This window comes from Mytilus galloprovincialis, chromosome 13 (assembly GCF_965363235.1).
Source record: "Mytilus galloprovincialis chromosome 13, xbMytGall1.hap1.1, whole genome shotgun sequence".
Classification (NCBI taxonomy): Eukaryota; Metazoa; Mollusca; class Bivalvia; order Mytilida; family Mytilidae; genus Mytilus; species Mytilus galloprovincialis.
Window position 1 is genome coordinate 27,333,652 of NC_134850.1, and position 17,089 is coordinate 27,350,740.

At 33.7% G+C, this 17,089-nt stretch overlaps 1 long non-coding RNA gene across 1 annotated transcript; it reads right to left on the bottom strand.

Annotated features, from left to right (window-relative positions):
- Positions 1 to 1,006: 1,006 nt before the first annotated feature.
- LOC143057572 (uncharacterized) lies at positions 1,007 to 4,504 on the bottom strand. The gene is made up of 2 exons (XR_012972739.1): positions 4,475 to 4,504; positions 1,007 to 3,617 (listed from the first exon to the last, which is right to left on the bottom strand). It is a non-coding gene; the product is annotated as an uncharacterized LOC143057572 (long non-coding RNA).
- Positions 4,505 to 17,089: the final 12,585 nt, after the last annotated feature.

Sequence of the window (17,089 nt, forward strand, 5' to 3'; positions counted from 1 at the left end):
TCTCAAATATGGGATCAGAATGTTATTTTTGGAAAATACAATACCCCCCCTTTTGCCCCCCCCCGGAAGTTAAATGGTCAGTCCCTTATATGTCTGTTTGTTTTGTTCACACATTGTTGTCAACATAATGGAATTGTATGCGACTGTCCTGCACGTGAGAGATTTTTGATAGGTATAAAACGAGGTTAAATCCACAATTTTCAAAATAAGAAAACTCCTATACGAAGTCAGGAACATGACAGTTGTTATCAAATTGAATTCGTTTGTTGTGTTTGAGCTTTTGATTTTGCCATTTCAAATGATTTGACTTCTGACATTCCGTTTTGAATGTTCCTTGGAGTTCGGTATATTTTTGTTATTCTACTTTTAACTGTTTATTCCTCGTCTAAAATATTTTCTATGTCTCGATATCAAAAAATAGATTTCTTAATATCAAAAAAGGATTTTGTGATATCAAAAATTTGAATTCCTGACACCAAAATAAATCATATTTTGATATCCAAAAATAAGAACAAATGAATGATCAATGTGTGTCAATTACGCATCCAAGCTAACCCATGATCCAAAACATATAATGCAAATGATGTTCACGGGCAGACCAACAGTGTCATAATGTGGAACACTGCTCTAAGCTATTGGTGATTATAATGATGTCATCCGTTCGCTTGTTACAAACACTAAATACTTGTAATAAGGATGCTCAAAGCCTGCTATTGAAAACTGCTATTTAAATTAATATTAATTGAATAAAAAAGCATGTACACTATTCTTCAGTTTGGAAAAAACGAACAAGTACTGAATTACTGAATCAAACTAAACAAGAAGTTAGAGTCCCACCAACAGTGTTCTTAAATGACTCGACATCGAACTTTTAAGGGTTAGAAAAAGGAGCGCACTATTGATTGCATAAAATATGTTTTTTCTTTTGAATGAAAAAATGTGTTAACGCAGGGATATTCAGAACGCGATTGTCATTTTTTTCTGCAGTTCTTTTAACCTTTAAATATTCTGTTTCTCAGTGACTTTATTTGTTTTGTATCTTATTGATCCTTAATCCGAACCTCCTTTTACATTTGTAAAATATCAAAAGGGGTTAAACAATGATATTCTGTTACATACAATATGTTCTGTCAACTTACATAAGTATTGTTAAGAAACGCTTTTCTCATTCGTGACAATGTAAAGTAGAAATAAACAGAAAATACTGATTATATGACAAAGCTACAAAACAAAAATACGACTAATGTCAGATTGAAATTACATTCAACATCAGAAGGTCAAAGTAACATGGATATTATTAGCTATACAACGATTCTTTTCCCCAAACATACTTACCATAATAAGTATTTCTTATTGCATCTTGAATATAAAAAGTATTAGTTATATTTTTATTGTGTACAGTCAATAATCTAGGTATTTATAAAAAAAAAATTTATAGTAATTTTAAATTTACATCTTTTGAATACGAAGTAATTAACAAATCTCTTTTGTTCTACACTAACTCTTTCTTACTTGTAGATAGGGCACATACACACTAACATTGTAATAACATTAAGTTTTTAACATACATATATCTTTCTTTCTTCATCTTCATTATTTGTATTGTACATGGAAACAGTTATTCTGCAAAAGTTATCCCTGAGATCCTGTAAATGCTAAACCATACAACTATTTTGGTACTGCTAGTCGTTTAAATGAGCGATTCATGAACTGGTCAGGAAAAATTTCTGTTGATTTAACAAAAGCTTCTCTAGCTGCTTCCGTATCTCCTATAATCTGAAAAGCTACACCAAGACAGTCGTAGGCTGCAGCTTTCATAGCAATATCCGAAATAAAATAATCCTCTTCTATTGTTAGACGAAGGTCTCCTAGAGATTCCTGATAATTTCTGATATTGTGCAGACGATAATGACACAAGAATGTTAGGAAATGGAGATATGTAACTGGTGGTATAGCGATGAATGGATTTAAATCGTTATCATTCATATTTAGTTCGTCTGGAATAGAATTATTTTTCTCCACAAAATCTGTTGAATTTGGAAGTAACAATAGAAATCGTAGCGTGCGAATAATTTTTAACTTCCTAAATATTTTGTAACGCAATAGTTTTCGATGTACGTCGGTTATATTTGCACCAAAGCCCAATTTTTCTGTAGTACATTTTGTTAGTGAATATGACAGAACACAAAGTGCTTTGTAGTATTGTTTGTGTTTGTAGAATAATGTCGCCAACATCAACCATCCTAACACAGCATCGTGCTGGGTACTCTGTAGAATATAACAGATACATGTTTTGTATTGTTTATAGTTGCATTTGTTACTATTTGGATTGGATAGCTGCATTGTGTCTGCAGTGTTCAAGGAAAGTCGAGTCATATTGCGTAAATAGATTGTTCTTATTTTTTTAGATTTACTTAAAAGAATTGATTTTAGACATCGTTCATATTCCGTGATGGTTGTATGGTTGATCGGTAGAATAGATTTTGAATTAATTATTTTCTGAATATTATTTGCAAACATGTCCGCATTGCACTGTTGTGTTGTAAACCATGTAAACGACGGTAAGCTAGATATTTGCCCTGAACTAAAGATACATTGCCATCCATAATCATTGAACATATACAATGTTTGTAACAATTTTGTCCTGCTATGTCCAATAATCTTATTTTCAAAAAGGTTGTTTTCTGGAATAAAGTAATGTGGACAAACGGAATATTCCACACAATATATAAGTCTTTTGAAACACTTCGTAAAGCAAAGTATCAAATTATCTGGTTTCCACACCGATGTCGGCAATTCTTCAGATAGCCAGAATAAGATAATTTTAATGAAATATGAACAAAGTAGGTCTTTACATCCGGGAGATTCGTTTATAACATCTTTCAGAAGAATTTTCATTAGAGCATAGCACAACAACTGTGTGTGACTAAATGTACATATCAGAAATTTTTCACCTAGAGAGAAGGATATACGCCATTTCAATTCCTCATTGAGATCCCCCTCTTGGCCAATTGGCACAAACATGACTCCATGATCAATTACTCTTTGTTTTACCTCACTAGTTGGCCATGAATTATTTGTTCTAGTAACCCATTGTAAAGCTGTAAATATCCATGATTTTGAATGAAGACACAATGCAAAGTCATAGGCGCCATTTTCATCAGATGTGCACGGTCCGTGAATAATAGGATGACGTTTATTAAGGAGAAACATCTTAAAAACTACACTAGATAGATATTCCTGTCCTTGAGCACCTCGACAAAACACTTCCGTATTTTTCATATTTCCTTTTATCAGACGTAGATATGCAAAGCCAGGTTTAATATCGTTAGTTTCTAATAAAAATACAACTCTAGCAGAATGATAATCTAGAAGTTTCGTTTGATCAGTAACCACTATTTCACGTGGTAAAATCATAATATCACAGTCACTGCCATTCAGCTCAAGTCCTTCACCGAAGCTACCACTGGTGATATACGTATAAGAGAGCCTTCTGCGCATTATTTGGTCATTTGATGCATTAATCAATCTGATCAGTCTAACGTAATCCGCTGATCCAACAATATTATGACATAGGTAATTGTACAGGCAAACGGACATATCTGATGTGGAGTTATCTAGTAAAAAGAGGAGGTATAAAGTATGCAATGCGTAAATGCTGTTAGAACGTATTCAATATAATTATGGAGATTGAATTCTGGTAAAACATCAAGAAATAAGATAAAATGATTACCAGAAAAGGGATATCAGTATGGAATTAAGATAACCCTTAATAATTATTTAAAGGAAAATATATGATACCAGATTTAAGCTTCAATACGGTCATTAAATCAGTTTTTCTGAAAAGACCATAGATCTTGACTTGAAAACTAAATGTGTGTAAATTATGCTCGTATTCGATCAAGTCTTACCTAATTTGTTTTCTTTTATAACTTTCTAGTTTTCTGTTACTTGAATATTGGATTGCGAGGACATTTATGTTTGATGTTTGTTTGTTTAAAGACATTACTAGTAGTTCCTTACCCAAGGCACCATTTTGCTTTATATTTCATTCTGTGAAGATCTTTGTTTAATATTTCAACAGTGGACGATCTCCAACATTGTTGACTTAAATAACATTCATGAAATATTCTCTTAGTTGTTTATCTTGTGTTTATTGCTGATCATGTTTTTTTTCTGTTTGATGTAGCTGATCATTTTTGTAATAAAAAGTATCTATTCATCTTTGGTAGTTTTCAAGATAAAAGGCCAACAACGCAAACCCTGTTGAAAACGTCAGTTAAGAGTAAAACTTCAATTAGAAATCACTAGACGATTTCAGCCATGTTGACTTAGTTGAAGTTTTTTTTAAATATATACTGTTTCGTCACAATGAATTCCAAATAGCACTAAAACCCATAAGACGCAGATATAATATTTTACGACGTAATTTTATTTATTCTTGATAATTCAAAATATCTTAAAGATCACTTACCAGCCATAGCCATGATAGCAAAACAGTCCTTTCCAAAAGAATATGAAAAGAAAAAAAAGGAGAATTTAATTTAATTCAAGCGTCAATTTTGCTTTACTAATATTTACCTCGTAACTGGTGTCAAGTATCATGCATGGTATGTAAGATGATTGTGCAGTATTGCCATAATAAATATTTGAAAACAGAAGAGCGCTTTTGAAGCAGCACACGTATTCACTGTGTCTAAACCACACCGGCAAAATTTGCTCGGACTCGATGGTATCTAACATCCGGCACAATGACGGAACACCAATAGACAAAAGAAAGGTAGGTTTCTCCTTATTTTTTAATTTTTTTTATGATATCGAAAAATATATATACATATACAACTATTTTCTATTGTAAGATGCAATATTTTCTACAACCGTTCTATATTAACGGAGAAATAAGTCAAAATGCATGTCAAAATGACGAATTGAGTGAACCTTGCCTCGAAATTGTTTAATTTCTCGTTAAATTGTTCACATTGTACGGAAAGAAATGTACGGGAAGATAGATATTGACACGGAGATTGCAAATTTAGTTATTATGAGCATCTCCATAATTGTATCTCTGTGTATGGAACGAAAGAAATGGGTCATGTCAAAATGGAACTGGCCGGTTTCGTCAATGTATACAACCCGGTTTCGTCATAGATTTCAAAATGCATAACCCGGTTTGGTCAAATAAAAAAAAATCATAATCGCATTACATTATTATTGATTATTTAACTTCAGCGTTCAAAAGGAGGTTTGTGGGTCGTTGGAAAACAAATTCGTTTACCGGACAACGGCTTATTATTTATATGAGTCTCAGATTCAAATAAATAATAAGCAAAAACTTGAATTCCTACTCTTATAGAACACAAATATTTTAATTTACTTTGCATTCCGAAATATTTTAACAATATATTCAGATTAATGCTCTCTAAATATGCGTTTTCTATATGAGTTATGGGAAATATGTTGAACATGTTTAAACTTGAAATTAAAGTTTACGGTCTTAAAAATCGAAACACACAATTGATATGTGATTTTCTCGCACAAAAGGATGGACACCTTTATAAGTAATCTAATCATTCTATGTATGTAATTTTTTCTACAATCGTTAACAATAAATCTTCTTAAGGATAAACGTTGATAATAAGACAACTGTATATGCATGCATAATCGACATAGAAAATGAATGTAGGATTACAACTACCATGCATTAAAATAATTTTTTTTATCCCTTATTGTAACTATACTGCTATGTACAAATTAGTATAATAGTATAATAGTCTCAGGTCATCGACAAAATTCCATAATAATTATTTTGTTAGCATTACTAAAAAAAACGAGTCTGTACTGTTGCCGTTGTGTTATGATGATCGTACACTGACGTTGGTCAATATATTTTGACAATATATACGGACAGACGGATTCAGTTTATATCAAAGTGGACGTATTATTTAAAAATGTCTATCAACATGAAAAGTTCATACAAATTCCAAGCGACAACAACCCGACCATAGAGCAGAAAACAGTCGAAGGCCACAATGGGTCTTCAATGAAGCGAGAAACTCCCCCATCCGGTGGCGTCCTTTAGCTGGCCCCTTAATAAATATTTATACTAGTTCAGTGATAGTGGACTTCATAGTAAACTGCGAATACGTGTATATTTATTATATTTAAGGGATAATTTTAACTATGATACAAGTTTTGGCACACATCGCGCATTTACTATACAGGCTCTGTCATCGAACGAGTTAAGGTTTTTTCATCAATATTCATTTTTTATTATTTGTACTTTTGTTGTCCGGTTTGTGTGAGCGACAACACTTTGACTCAGTCCATTCCCGAATCACACGCTTGTTATTCCATGGCTGTCTTCGGTTGCTTTATACCATATGCGTTTTGAACATAAAATAGGCAGGTAGTTTTCTTGTTTGAATTGTTTTACATTTATAATTTAGGGCCCTGTTATAGCTTGCTTTCATGCAGTTTGTGTGTTTTTCTCATTGTTTCAGGCATACGCTGACCTAAACTTGATTAATTCAACATAATGTTTGTGTCTAAAAGAAAGTTGTCTCATTGTCAATGTTTATGGGATAAGTGGTTACCGTCACTTCTTCTTAATAAAACCTAGATATAAATGACAGTCATGTTTTGCAAACCAACTTTTATTCACATTGAAAATACAAAACTGTCAGATATTGTTTTCGAAAGTTATCTTGAAGTTTCAATTGAATTTGAACTGTACAAAAAATGAATTTGAACTGTACAAAAAATGAATTTGAACTGTACAAAAAATGAATTTGAACTGTAAAAATAATGTGAAAAACATGCCTATGAAAATAAATGTGCCTACCAGAAACGGGGAGAAAGTTACAAATCTCACTGCTATGTTATGGATGCTTAAGTGTGAAAACTCGCTTTAGTGCGCAAGTAACACAGTATATATAGTACCAGAAAATCTGGCAGGACTGCATGCATGATTAATTTGTGCAGAACAGTATAGACTATAGTCGGTTTGGGACTGTTCGTCAATGATTGAATGCATAAATGTATTAATAATTGATAGTAAATATTGTAAACTAAGTGTATATAATATAGTATGATAGTAAATTGAAATTATGGCACAATCAAAACACATCCTTTTATTTTTCATCTTTACATACTACTATTATAAACAAAGAAAATATAATAATGTTACAAAATAATTAGATACCAGTGTTTGCTATTCAGTATTTATATTCCATTTAAAATTAGTTTGGGTAAGGGATACGCCTTTCATTAGGAAAATGTGTATTATCATAATTAACTATGTCCAAAAGTGCCCGTTTAAAATAGATTTTTTAAAACACGCAAAGTTTACTTTACAACAAAAATTCTCGAAAGACAATGTTCAGATCCGTGCCAAAGTTTCTTTTCATAAATTGTTTGTTAAAAAAAACCAAAAAAAACCGGGTGATATATATAGACGAAACCGGGTGATTGTGTAGTAACAACATTGACGAAACCGGTTTATTTTAATTTGACACGACCCTTTTCTTTCGTTCCATACACAGAAATACAATTATTGAGATGCTCATAATAACTAAATTTGCAATCTCCGTGTCAATATCTATCTTCCCGTACATTTCTTTCCGTACAATGTGAACAATTTAACGAGAAATTAAACAATTTCGAGGCAAGGTTCACTCAATTCGTCATTTTGACATGCATTTTGACTTATTTCTCCATTAATATAGAACGGTTGTAGAAAATATTGCATCTCACAATAGAAAATAGTTGTATATGTATATATATTTTTCGATATCATAAAAAAATAAAAAAAAATAAGGAGAAACCTACCTTTCTTTTGTCTATTGGTGTTCCGTCATTGTGCCGGATGTTAGATACCATCGAGTCCGAGCAAATTTTACCGGTGTGGTTTAGACACAGTGGTATTTATTATTATTTATAGTACTATGGAGGATACTATGGAGAACATTATGAACATTTTGATATTGTAACAGACAAAATGTAAATATTCATATTGAATATTTACATAATAGTTATTGATGTATGGACTGCCCACGGGACGGTGGTGTTGACTAAGACAGTGATAATTACTGAGTCGTTGGTGAAATGCAAAGGTTTTTAAAAACTTTTTTTGTTTTATATTTTAATAAATTGGTCAAACTTAAAGTCATAAGAAACGAGTGACCGGTGAAAAATATTGTTCTTCCAATTCTTAAACCAATGCATACAAACATCATAAACTTGGTCTTCTGTGCTCGAATTTATCATTTTTTTCGTGTAAATATCGTATTATCGTCAATTTTTTTTTCAATCGGTCAGTGTTGTTGTGAAAATATGGCAGGTAATTAAAGTTCGTGTTTTAAAGCCGAAGTTTAACGATTGTCACCTGTTTGTCAACAATTGACGAAAAATAAACAAAAAAGCATGGAAATTGAGCACGTGTTTAACATGTAAATTCAGATAATAGTTTATTTTAAGGACATCCATGCGTATTGTGGTCACCGGATTTTTACGAGATGGGTCACACTGAGGTCATCTTGCATACGGAAAATATATCGGGGGAATTGCTTGCTGGAAGGAAGCAATTCAAATAAAGTAAACTTCTTCTAAATATGAATAAATTGAAGAATTTTCTTCAGAAAAAAGTATATGTACATAAGTTTTACAATGAAAACTATCCATTGAGTTATAAAAAACATATGCAATATTTTTTTTGGATTTGAGGTTTCTTATGACTTTAATACTACAAAACATATTGGTAGCCGTTAGTGTGTCCTCGTATTACCTATAAAACAGGTAACTTTATGGTTCATCGGGGAAAGTGCAACATAATTATCTCCCTACGGACAGACAATGTATCACAATAATGACCAGTTCTTCAATAACTATCATGTTTATTTCATTGAGGAACCACGCTTTTACAAATTCTCATAAATTCAAAATGCCAAAAGCAAACTCGAGTTTTTGTACGATTTCTATATACAGTCGTAGTAATACATGTAACTATAAGTCACGTCCATTGAAGTGCGATTTTTCAGTCTATGAAAACTTAAAAAAGTTTTCTATAATTTTATAATATACGAAAACATGGTAAACGATTCAACAACTTAAATATAAAATTGAAAACAGAAAAATGTTTTATCTTAAAAGGGACATCTCTCTAAACAAAGAAACCACGCCCAACCTGTCATTAACAGATAACCCACGGCCCACCGTTCCTTAACATGTAAAAGTCCATTAACGACCCGTTTTCTGGTCTGTTTTGTTCTGTTTGTGACCGATGGATTTTTTTACTGAAGAATAATGAATGTCATGGGGCTCGTTTTTATCCAATAAGAGAAGCTAATTCTAAACCGGCATGAAATAAAAATAGTTGGTGCATTTTCAGCCTTATTTCCCCCCTATATCTATACAAGGACTTTCTATACTTTCTATGTATTTGGGATTTGCTATATACATGGTTCATAATCACAGGGTTGACAATGATGAATTTAGTAGTGTCAACCCTATGATAATAACCCGTGGATATAGTAAATCCCAAATAGACCGTTTTGTTGGTGCGCCTGACAGATGCGGAATGGTGGCACGGTAGTATTTCCTGGCCCATAAGGGATAATGATAGCCTTTTTAGAATTTTTACCACTTTCTAATAACATTAATGGTACAAATTTTCCTGCATTAGATGCGCATTTCGACAATACATGTCTCTTCAGTGATGCTCGTGGCCAAATATTTGAAATCCGAAGCTTATATAAAAGATGAACAGCAATAATCCAAAAGGTCCAAAAAGTATAGTTAAATCCGTGAAAGGAATCTAACAGTGCTAAAAATTCTACATTCTCAGTTAATTGAAGTACTTTCATTTTACTATTCAGAAATAAATTTGAATGTGTATTATGACCGTCTACTTTTTTTGCTATTTTAAAACCAGGTGCTCCTCAGGGCGCAGCTTTATACGACCGCAGAGGTCGAACCCTGAACAGTTGGGGCAAGTATGGACAAAACATTCAAGCGTGGTACAGCTCTGAATTTGGATTGTGATCAAATTTTTGACATTACATGTTTTTTTTTTACACAAAACAAATGTCAAGATTTTAAAATCAATTAAAGATTTCTTCTTCAAACTTTTTAAATCTAAAGTTGTATAGTTGATCATGATACAGCATAGGTTTCTGACACAGAACGAATGTGGTCTAATGAACTTAAAAGGTTTTTTTTGCCTTTGAGCAATTCACTATGCTGTTGAATATTAATCCTCTCAAAAAAATGTTTGAAGAAATTTTCTTTTTATTTATGAAATCTGAAATGAGAAAAATTTACCCCCCTCCTTTTTTTCACATCCCCGTTTCCCTTTTTCCAAAATTGATATCAATTCAAATTTCTAAAGGAGTTTGCAACAATAACTACTCTTTTAAATACATCATAAAATATTAAAATGTAAAATAAAGTGCTTGTTATCACTGAATGGTAAAGATTGGTTGGTAATAAAAGTGAATATACATTGTTTATTGTATAAAACAATAAAAAAAAACTTCATCAGCAACATTTTATATTGGCAAATTTCCAATGAAGTTATTTACATAAAGTTATTGGCAAATAAAAATAGAAAATGACATCATAGTCATGTCAGGCAAATGTCCAACATACATTATCTAAAAACATTTAAGATAAGATAAGGAAAAAAAGCTTCATCAGCAACATTTTATATTGGCAAATTTCCAATGAAGTTATTTACATAAAGTTATTGGCAAATAAAAATAGAAAATGACATCATAGTCATTTCTGGCAAATTTCCAACATATATTATCAACTACTATTCTATACAAAGAAAGATAACTCCAATTGAAAATTAATTGCTATTGCACAATATTGTGCAATTAGATATTTCTTGCTATTGTGCAATACTGTGCAATTGAAAATTTCTTGCTATTGCACAATACTTGATATGGAATCCTGATTTGGACCAACTTGAAAACTGGGCCCATAATCAAAAATCAAAGTACATATTTAGATAAAGCATATCAAATAAGCCCAAGAATTTAATTTTTGTTAAAATCAAACTTACATGGTTTAATTTTGGACCCTTTGGACCTTAATGTAGACCAATTTGAAAACTGGACCAAAAATTAAGAATCTACATACACAGTTAGATTTGGCATATCAAAGAACCCATTTATTCAATTTTTGATGAAATCAAACAAAGTTTAATGTTGGACCCTTTGGACCTTAATGTAGACCAATTTGAAAACGGGACCAAAAATTTAGAATCTACATACATAGTTAGATTCGGCATATCAAAGAACCCCAATTATTCAATTTTTGATGAAATCACACAAAGTTCAATTTTGGACCCTTTGGGCCCCTTTTTCCTAAACTGTTAGGACCAAAACTCCCAAAATCAAACCCAACCTTCCTTTTATGGTCATAAACCTTGTGTTTAAATTTCATAGATTTCTATTTACTTATACTAACGTTATGGTGCAAAAACCAAAAATAATGCTTATTTGGGCCCCTTTTTGGCCCCTAATTCATAAACTGTTGTGACCTCAACTCCAAAAATCAATCCCAACCTTCCTTTTGTGGTCATAAACCTTGTGTTAAAATTTCATTGATTTCTATTTACTTATACTAAAGTTGTTGTGCGAAAACCAAGAATAATGCTTATTTGGGCCCTTTTTTGGCCCTTATTTCCTAAACTGTTGGAACCAAAACTCCCAAAATCAATCCCAACCTTCCTTTTATGTGTCAAAATTTGATAGATTTCTATTCACTTTAACTAAAGTTATAGTGCGAAAACCAAGAAAATGCTTATTTGGGCCCTTTTTGGCCCCTAATTCCCAAAATGTTGGGACCAAAACTCCCAAAATCAATCCCAACCTTCCTTTTGTGGTCATAAACCTTGTGTTAAAATTTCATTGATTTATATTCATTTTACTAAAGTTAGAGTGCGAAAACTAAAAGTATTCGGACGACGACGACGACGACGACGACGACGACGCCAACGTGATAGCAATATACGACCAAAAAATTAAAATTTTTGCGGTCGTATAAAAACCTAAGGCCACAAGTGCTTTTAGGTCTTTTATCATGCAGTGAATAAACAATTTAAAAAAATATCAAAAATTCATTTTCATCTGTATGTGAATTATTTCATATTTTTCTACACCTGATTCATCCCTCAGTTTGGGAAAGTATGTTAAGTTGATACTGTATTTTTTTTCCAATCACACTGTTTAGATACATTGACCTAAGTAGGTTACACAAAAGAGCAACATAAATTCTGAAATGCAAATACTACCGTGCCACTTTAACCAAGACATAGCCAACTTGAAACCAGTCATGACACCTATGATGACCATAGACTTCTAACTTTGGAACATATTACAATAAGGAATACTAGTCCGCACTCATTTCTTCCCCCAAAAAATGAAACATTACACCCCTACCCCATCTGGCAGATTTTTACTTTTTTTTCATCTTATCATTTTTACTTAAGGAGTGAACAAAACCCAAATATATGTTTCAAATCAACACAGAGGTCAAACATGGTGATTCAGGTGGAATTATTGGATTGCCAACTCTATTTATGGTTAATCTGACTGAAAGAAACAGTTAAATCACCAAATCACATTTTACAGCGTGCCTTATATTACTTTAACCATTTCCAGATAGTGAGGGCAATACAACAAGCAGTTAACTATTATTCTAAAATCTTTTTGACAATACATGTACTAGAATACATCTCAAAGTTGACTGTTTGTCTATTTCTCATGTGTGCATGAAGTTAAATTATGTCCCCTTACATAATCAATTTGCCTTTATTGTGCTTTCCACTGTCAGAAAATCTTAACAATTAATGGTATTTGCATGGAAAATGAATCAACCATTTAACCATGCTGATATAACATCATAAATACATTCTTTGTATAAAATAATGTCTAGTCAATGTATAGAAACCCCTATTTCTATCTCTATTTCAGACCAATATGAGAGCTAAATGAATAAGTAAGGACTCTTTAACCACTTACTGGTTCCCCAAAAGCTCCTACTGGTGTCATGTTACCTTAGAACTACAAATTAAACCTGAAGAAAACTAGTATAGTGTACTTGTGTTGAAAAAATAAGAAATTAGGCAATTTATTTTTTTTGGTGAAAATAATAGGATGTACATGCAACCGAAAAATGTCGCGTCTCAAATTTCAGTGGTTGCACATGTGTCAGACACTGCGAAAAGTTGAAGCGATCATTTATAATTAAAAATGTATTGCAAGTTACATAAAAATAATGAAGTTCTACTTTCTAGGTAAATTTTTACATTATTACCCACTAATCAGGCAAAATTTGCTGAATCAGCAATTTTTACTCTCAGGGGTGGAATTTAAGGTTTGTTTTTATCATAGTTGCCCTTAATCAACTTTTTATTGATAAACTTACAAATTGCAAAGGTAAAAAAAAATCCTTTATTGATTTAGTGTAAAAATATATATCCCCCTTAATACCGCAGACCCATTAGTCCACGATCGCACTACGATCTGTGAAAAAAATGCAAATTTTGATGATCGTAGTAAGAACGTGTAGATCGCAGTAAGGTCGTTTCACGGTCGTGGTGAGGTCTTCAAGATCGTGATGAACGTGGCAAACTTTGAACATGTTCAAAACAATCGTGGTGCGGTCGTGGCGAAATCAGGTCTTAGTAGAAGCGTAGTGACAGCGCACTAAGATCGTAGTAAGATCGCTGTACCATCGTAGTGAGAGCCTAGCGAAAGCGTGATTCTATTCGGAGAAACTGCACTACGATCTCATTGCGACGTTATTACGACCTCATATAGATCATCACGTTCTCACGTTCTGACCAAACTACGCTTCCACTACGACTATACCACGCAGGGCCGTAACTACATGGAGGCAAATGAGGCAAATGCCTCATGTTAGAAATTTCAAAAAAATGAAACAAAAGATTGTCTTAATATCAAATTGTTTTCACGGAAAGTGTCTAAACAGAAGCAAGTTCTCTTCACTCGCTGGTGTCGCCCCTGCATGTTTTTCGTGATCTACGTTTCTGTTTTACTTTTAGTTTTCAGAGTTGATGGTCTGCTGTTTGAACTTCTGTGTCCCGGGTTTGTCTTTTGCTCATTTATTGTCCTACTTTATGACAATAGCCTGAGTGTTGATTTTCATTTTTAAACGTGTGGTTTTGCAATGTTGCATGCCCACCGATGTCCAGATATTGTGCGAGAAAATATTTTAAGAATATACAAGACACAGAAAAAAGGGTCGTTTCTGCATGGAGAATTGAATTCACAACTGGCTTCTTTTGGTTGATAAAACTAGATAGCTGACATGGTTTAAACTAAAGCAAGGTCACCAATTTTCTGGTATCAAATAATTTGAAAAAAAAAGCAATAATGTATTGCCATATGACCATTTCCATTGATGGGTTAAACTTGCATTAAGTCATGTTCAGACCCTTTTACAGAAAACAAAGGAATATGGAGTAAATGTGCACGAAACCTAATCGCACACCAAGTCAATGCATAAAAAAATACAAATGATCAATCATTTGGTCAAAGTTGCTGGAAGGTCTTCAACAATAAAAGAATCATTAATACCGTAAAACAGGGTCAAGATGGTTCCTAGTGTCGACTTAAGCAGTACTAGTATTTAAAGCATAATACTGCACTGTCACTATATTTCAATCTAGTCATAAAAATATCACCAAAGTCTAAGCACAATACAAGACTAAAACAGACAGACAGATCCGGTATTAATGATTATGAGAATGTTGCTTTGTCCTACATATCGGTCTTTTAATGTTGTCCATAAAACCTAAAGTCTTAAATTACAATGAGTCTATGTTTTTGCTTTCAGACCAGAATATTGTCAAAAAAAGGCTAAAAATTAGTTGCGTTTCAATTTCAGAAAGAGTCCGGGAAACGCTCAGAATGCACGATTTTACGTTATTTTTCTCAAAGCTTCTGGGGGGCTTGAGCGGCCCCAGTCCCCTCGCCAAAATTTTTTCGCCTCGCTCCGCTCGGCGATATATTTTGCCTCAATATTTGAGGAGGCTAGTTACGGCCCTGCCACGCTGTTCACGACCATATAGTACGATTCTAGCACGCCCTTGCCGTCCTCATCACACTCTTCTTACGACCAGACTACGTTCATACTACGACCATTATTCTCATTGTCATTTTCACATAAAATATATTAATTCTTTCCAGTTTTTTTTTCTGTATGCATTTGGGACTTCTTGACCATTTTCTCTAACGACTCAACCATGCTTCTTGTTTTCATATAGATTAGACCGTTAGTTTTCCCGTTTGAATGGTTTTACACTAGTAATTTTGGGGGCCTTTTATATCTTGCTGTTCGGTGTAAGCCAAGGTTCCGTGTTGAAGGCCGTATCTTGGCCTATAATGGTTTACTTTTATTTTTTTTTACTTGGATTGAGAGTTGTCTCATTGTCACTCATACCACATCTTCCTATATCTATTGACACATCTGCTATCGTTTACTAAAATATCGTCATTTCAGCAGTTTATGGACCAGCAATAGGTTGTAATTTAGGTCGGATTGGTCGGTCCGACATCTCTACTTGATCAATATTCGTTACTATCAGAGCTCCGTCTGCCTTTACATCAACTCCTACCACCACGCCCACGTGTTCTAGTAGATTTTGGTGGCATGACTGTATTTTTTTTCGTGAAATCTACGTATTAATCAGAAATAGAACGAACACGATGTTGACGTTATTGCTGAGAGTGTAGTAAGATCGCGGTATGAACGTAGTATAATCGTGGTAAGAACGTGCTATAATCGCAGTAAAAGCGTGGTAAGATCGTGTTGCAATCGGATAACTCGTGGTATGGTCGTAACGAGAACGTGATGAGCGTAGAAAGATCTTGATAAGCGTAGTAAGGTCGCAAAATAAGCGCGGTAAGAACGTGTTATAATCGTAGCGGAATCGTTGAAGAAGCGTAATGAGGACGTAGTAGCATCGTGAAAGCAACGAAAATTTACATATATATGCCGCTCATACCGCTACCTCACAACGATCTGAATTTAATTTAGATCGCGGTGAGCGTGGTGCGATCGTGGTCTAGTGGGACTGGGGCTTTATACCCCAGTCCCACTAGGCCACGATCGCACTACGATCTGTGAAAAAAATGCAAATTTGATGATCGCGGTACGATCGTGTAGGTCGCAGTAAGGTCGTACCACGGTCGTGGTGAGGTCTTCAAGATCGTGAAGAGCGTGGGCAACTTTGAACATGTTCAACACAATCGTGGTGCGGTCGTGGCGAAATTAGGTCGTAGTAGAAGCGTAGTGAGAGCGCACTAAGATCGTAGTAAGATCGCAAAGGTCGCTGTATAATCGTATCGAGAGCGTAGCGAAAGCGTGATTCTATTCGGAGAGATTGCGCTACGATCTCACAGCGACGTTATCACGAACTTACTACGACCATCACGTTCTCACCGCGATCCAACTACGCTTCGACTACGACTTTACCACGCTGTTCACGACCATAGTACGATTCTAGCACGCCCTTGCCGTCCTCATCACGCTCTTCTCACGACCTTACTACGTTCACACTACGACCATCATTTTTATTGTCATTTTCACATAAAATATGAAAAAAAAACTCCTTAGATTTTGTTTGTCTGAATGTATTTATCGATTTGCTCTGACGGCTCAACCATGCTTTTCGTTTTTTTTATAGATTAGACCGTTGGTTTTTCCCGTTTAAATGGTTTAACATTAGTATGTTTTTGGGCCCTTTATAGCGTGCTGTTTGGTATGAGCCAAGGCTCCGTATTGAAGGCCGTACCTTGGCCTATAATGGGTTACTTTTATAGATTTTTACGTTGATGGAGAGTTGTCTCATTGGCACTCATACCACATCTTCCTATATATATTGACACATCTATGTCATATCTGCTATCGTTCACTAAAATATCGTCATTTGAGCTTTATGGACCAGCAATAGGTTTGATTGGTCGTTCCGACATCTCTTGATGACAAGTATTATACTACTTATGAGTATAGTACTATCAGTTTAATTGAAGTCTGGAGCTGGCAGGTCAGTTAACTG